This window comes from Alosa pseudoharengus, unplaced genomic scaffold (assembly GCF_046254945.1).
Source record: "Alosa pseudoharengus isolate Yale_2024_CS ecotype anadromous, Long Island Sound unplaced genomic scaffold, YU_APseudo_1.1 YU_APseudo_1.1_scf_7, whole genome shotgun sequence".
NCBI lineage: Eukaryota > Metazoa > Chordata > Actinopteri > Clupeiformes > Clupeidae > Alosa > Alosa pseudoharengus.
The window spans coordinates 18,807,956-18,813,569 of record NW_027468859.1 but is presented as its reverse complement, the minus strand read 5'-3'; positions in this window follow the sequence as shown (position 1 = coordinate 18,813,569).

Sequence of the window (5,614 nt, the reverse complement as noted above, 5' to 3'; positions counted from 1 at the left end):
GTGTCAAAGTCTTTGTTGCCAGTATATCACAGAGACTGGCTGCCAGGTTCTGAGAGGCAGACAGCAAGGGTGGAGTGAAATGCAGAGGAGCTCAATCCCCAATGTGGATAAATGCAATGAGCTTTTCAACATGAAACAAAAAACAATAAGTTTTAAAGTGTTTATGTTGTGTGTGTGAGTGTGTGTGTGAGAGAGCGAGAGGGAGAGAGAAGAGAGAGAAGAGAGAATAGCCAATTGAAACTCTTACTGTTGTCACATTCTTCGAAATTAAACTGATGTGTCTCTAATTATCTGTGTGATGGTTCGCTATAAAGCCGTCTATCAGCGATCAGCCTCAAAGAGGACTTAAAACGCTCTCATGTTCAACATGATTTATTTTTGCTATGTTATGGTCCACAGCACAAGGCAGTGATTTCATGGTTATGGTTATGTTAGCCTAGAGTAGAGCTTACAACAAACACATGGTAAACAGGAACAGTGTGTGTGCGTGCACCTAGGGTCAGGAATAAAACTAGGATTGGAGAAGATTTTCAGTTGTTCTCGGGTAGAAGCTGAAGCTGAATATCTCACCTGAAGTAATAAGTGAGTGAATGAATGAACTGCCATTGTGGGTACGTCAATTAGATTGTATTGGGCTTAGTCATTAGATGGGGATTGCATCCGGCGGCACCCATTACCTTGTCCCCAATCCTCAGTCCATAATCCACAGCTCACGGGTACAGATGCTAAGGCTGGCTAAGGCTAATGGCTCATTAGGTGAGTTTTCAAATACATGAAAGTTGGAAATATTACATGAGTTATATCTCATCCCTTACCAATATGAACTAATGTCCTTTCTGAGAAAATATCCCCCCTCAAATCCCCTTGCTTTCCTGCCCGTTTTATTAAAGGACCTGAGTTATCTGGGGCATTTGAGGGGAAGACCTCAACAGAAAAAGGGGTTTGTGTTTGTGCCTGTTGACCGGGGGACTGTGTAAAAAAAGGGGGTGCAAAGTCCACTCTGCTAAGCGACATGTTATGCCGTTTCCAGGGATTCTTCCCCTAGCCTAGTGCACCATGTGACTTGATTGCTAATTAGCGCCTTGTTGGGTAAGGGTTGCTTGTTTGTTGTTTGTTTTTCTCGCCTGGCGTGGTTCCTCACCACTACTGCCGCTCGCCTGGCTTTACTGACGTCTCAGCCTCAGCTCTGGTGTTAAGTTGCCCTTGCATGCTTGCCTTGTGGAAAGTTCCAGAAGGCCTTTGTTATCTTGTAATCAACGTTCACATCATCAGAAAACAGCAGAACAGCTACCGAAAATGTTGATGAGCTTGTGCTCCTTAAGATATGAGCTCCATTCTTCCTTCAGTGCCAGGCCATGTCATTTCTTCCGTCGGGTCATTTGTCTAGTTTGGTTGCCACATGAGAAAATTAACTTGGAATTGGCGACTGAAAGGGTCCGAGCTGCTATTTCAGTAAAACAATGGAGTAGTGTGTTGAGGAAGGTTCAAAAGATCACAGTGACCATTGTGTTGGGGAAAAAATATCTTGGAGTTGGTTTTGGAAAATGAAGCGCTCAAGACAATGGCTGATGAAGCCATCAGTCCTGCCCACCGCTAATAACAACCCAACCAAGAGTCCGGGGCACTGTTGGACAGTGGCACTATGATCTCACCGGCATTTTGAGACCTGGCATAGCTCACAGGTAGTTATGGAAAGAATTAAAAAACACAAATCCTTGTGTGTGTCTGTTTTGCATTTGTGTAATAGACGGTCTCTCACCAGGGCAACTGAAACGTTACCACCTCAAAAGGTTTTACAGCTTCTTGAGTCACAGGCACATAACAAATACATTATAAATAACAAATTCTAAATACATATTCTAAACTAGACACAATATGTGTTGACTACAGCGTTGCTGTTTTGCATTTCTAAGGATGTCAGCTATGTTCATTCATGTAGCCACTATGTTCATTCAGCATGTGTGCAGACATTACAAAGGAAGGCATATTGAAAACTATAAGTATTTTTAGTCAGTGTAGCAGATCATGCAGTATCAGATAAGCAGTGCTCGATGGAGAATACAGCCTATCCTGAACTCAAGTGTCAACATCCATCATCTTCCTGGTGAGAGCCTGTCAACAGGCCTGACCTTATTTGTTTAGCTCTAGATCCAGAGCAAGAGGTGTGGAAGGAATAACATTTTCACACATTTTTGACAACATAAATGGTGAAAATGTTTCGATTTTGCTGGAGCTCCTGACTATGTTAAGCAAGATCGTTTTCCCTCAAATAGTGTATTTAGCTTTGTTCAGATAAGATAGTTAAGCAAACACCTTTACTTTTATTTGCTATTTTGGAGGACCTTGGAAACCAAGAACCAGTATGCCAAAAATGGAGTGGTGGGCTGATAGCTGGGTGCCATTAGAATTAACCTAAACTAGCTGTATTTCTCACAATATTAAATAACTTGTCTTAACACATTGTACATTATGACATTAATTAACACCGCTAAAGAAGACAGCTGAGCATGGACACCAAAGTAAAGTTAACTTTGCCTTTACTAGGTTTTCCTATATCAACACTCGCACTACATTTTCACTACTTTATTCACTACTCAGTAACCTGTGTGTATCAATACGCTGCTCAGTACAACATACTAAATGTGTCATATGCATAACAGAAAAGTAGTCCCTTCAATAAAACTAAAAGTAGTTCCCATTTAAACACAACACCCCCAGCCCGAAGGACTGGGCCTCCAGACCTGCAGACAGCCCCAGCTCAGACCTTCCTTCAGGTTGCTTTGCCCAACACCCTTCCAGCCTCCATTGTTACCATGGAGCCCTCTTACCCCCAGTTTCCTCTTGGGTTTGCTCACACCCTGTTCTACTCGTCCTTGGAGTCTCGATTGTCTTGATCTCTTGCCATCTGTTTTAAACTACCCAACCACCCCTCTCTCTTTCTCTCAACGCAGTTCAATTAACTTTCATATCATTGAATTCAAGTGACTTTATTGTCATGGCTGCATATAATACAATATTGGCAAAGTATAGTGGCACACCACCCATTAACTGACAATAGCATAAGGTAAACAGACAATAACAGTACAAAAGGGAATGGAGAAGGGGGTTGGGGCTGGGGGTATGGGTAGGTAAGAGTAACATTGTGTATAAGGATACAGCAAATGCTCCATATCTTGCCTCCCTCTCTCCTAATACACTTAGGATTTCTCAGAATCAATTAGTACAGAAGTACGGAAGCGTACAGAAGCGTATTGCTGCCATACTAAAAAAAAAAAGCACCCTGACTATTACACAGTGGTGCTTGATGCGTGTTTGTTTTTGTTCATGTGTGTATGTGTGTGTAGGCTACGTGTGTGTGTGTGTGTGTGTGGTCTCTTGCCAGCTGACTGAGGAGCAGCGAAGAGAGATGTATCGGCAGAGAGCCGTCGAGAGAGAGGTTCTGTGCAGGAGTAGCCTGCTCACACAGCCTGATAGTTCTGCTTCATCTTCTCATCAACAAAATACATAACACTCTCGCTAACTTGACGCAAGAGGGAGAAAGGGCCTTGATACATTTGTGAATCTTTACGCTATGTGGGTGAATGTACAGTAGGCTATAGGGCGCTCTGGCTCGGTAGCCTGCATGTCAGGTCATCATAGTCATTTCTTGAACATGTTATATATAACATGTTATCGTGAAAATATCATAATCTTCAAATAACGTGATAATGATGAAAAAGATCATTTTCACATAATTGCATGATACTGAGCCTTTTTTTTTTTTTTAGTGTGGCAGCAATACGCTTCTGTAAATTAGATATAAGAATTCTGAAAAAGCATTTTTTAAAAGTGTTTTGTTCTCTAAGATTTTCAGGTTTCAGTGAGTGAGGAAGTGTAGCTCTGCCTCCACTGCTCCCTGGTCACTCTCTCTGGTCCTGTGAGTGAGGAAGTGTAGCTCTGTGTCTACTACTCTCTGGTCACTCCCTCTGCTCCTGTGAGTGAGGAAGTGTAGCTCTTGGTCACTCTCTGGTCCTGTGAGTGAGGAAGTGTAGCTATTGGTCACTCTCTGGTCCTGTGAGTGAGGAAGTGTAGCTCTTGGTCACTCTCTGGTCCTGTGAGTGAGGAAGAGTAGCTCTTGGTCACTCTCTGGTCCTGTGAGTGAGGAAGTGTAGCTCTGCCTTCACTGCTCCCTGTTCACTCTGTCTGGTCCTGTGAGTGAGGAAGTGTAGCTGTGTCTACTGCACCCTGATCACTCTCTCTGGTCCTGTGCATGCCAAAGCTCCTGCTGGGAGCCTGATGAGGAAAGCAGCACTGACTCTAATCTGGCAGCCTGTTTTTTTGTCCATCACGCACAAGCAAATTGTTCATTACATTGCATTGTTCTGTTGGACCTCCAGTTAAGTCATATCTCACATCAACTTATTACATTGCTGTGTTTTATACACAGTATACACATACTGTATAATATAATATAATATAATATAATATAATATAATATAATATAATATAATATAATATAATATTTATATATGGGATGATGTCAGTAAAGTGTTAAACAATGTCCAGCCTGGTTTAAGGTTTAAGGTCAGGTCTCTGTAGTCTTGCAATAGTATCTGCTCGACGCAAATGCTCCCAACTGTTCTTTTGCTCTCCTGTTTTGCTCCATAAAACAGATAAAATTACTAAATGCGTTGTGCAGACCAGGGACAGACTATGCACCTGAGAATAGACCTGGTCCAGGAGATGAAAGCCAGCCTCAGCTCCTTGGAAGCACTAAACCCATCATCTTTCATGGAGCACATGTGTTTTCCCTGACAGACGCTCAAGTAAACCAATTTAATGATATTTAAAACAGTGACCTCCTTTTAAACAGCCATTCATCACAAACGTCCCAGAGTGATTTCCCGAGCAGAGCAGTTTACTAAATAAACCAGCACAGGCTCAACCCCTTTGCCTGTTACAACCATCACAAGCTGTTGGTCGGCATCTGTGATGACCGACCCCTTCGGAGCGAGCTGCTGCTGCCTTCCTTCGGACGAGGAAAAAAAAAGCGGAAGAATGGAGGGGGTAGGGGAAAAAGGAAAAGAAAACCCTGGAAAATGTGTGTACTTAAAAACTTGTATACTTAAACTGTGTTTGTTGAATGTGTCGGCGGCGTTTAGAGAGGTGCTACATCTTGCGAGCGTGGCGGTGGTGATTTGCACTGGCAGCTGGATGGACGCGTTCTGGAGGCGCGATCCAGTGGGGGTGCGGGTGGGATTGGGGGGGTTCTCCTCCGCTCTCCCAACCGATCTGCCGTCTGCATCGCTCTGACTCTACTGATTTGGCAAGTGCAGTGTTGAGCGTACACAGTGAGGAGAGCAAGAGAGCCCAGGCTTTTTTAACAAGGTTATTAGCTACTCTTGTTTTTTTTTGTGCATTCCTACCACAATTGTAAAAAATGCTTGTGAATTTATCTGGGGGAAGCGGTGAATGGTGAGTGGGTGGGATGTGTGTGTGTGTAGAGGGGGGGGGGGGCAGTAGCCATGCTCAGGAGTGGCTCAGGAGTCCGATAACATTTTTACTTTGGAAGTGCAGGAATGCGAAATGTCTTTTAACCCTTAAAGGTGTACCGTCACGGGAGTGTGACGGGAAT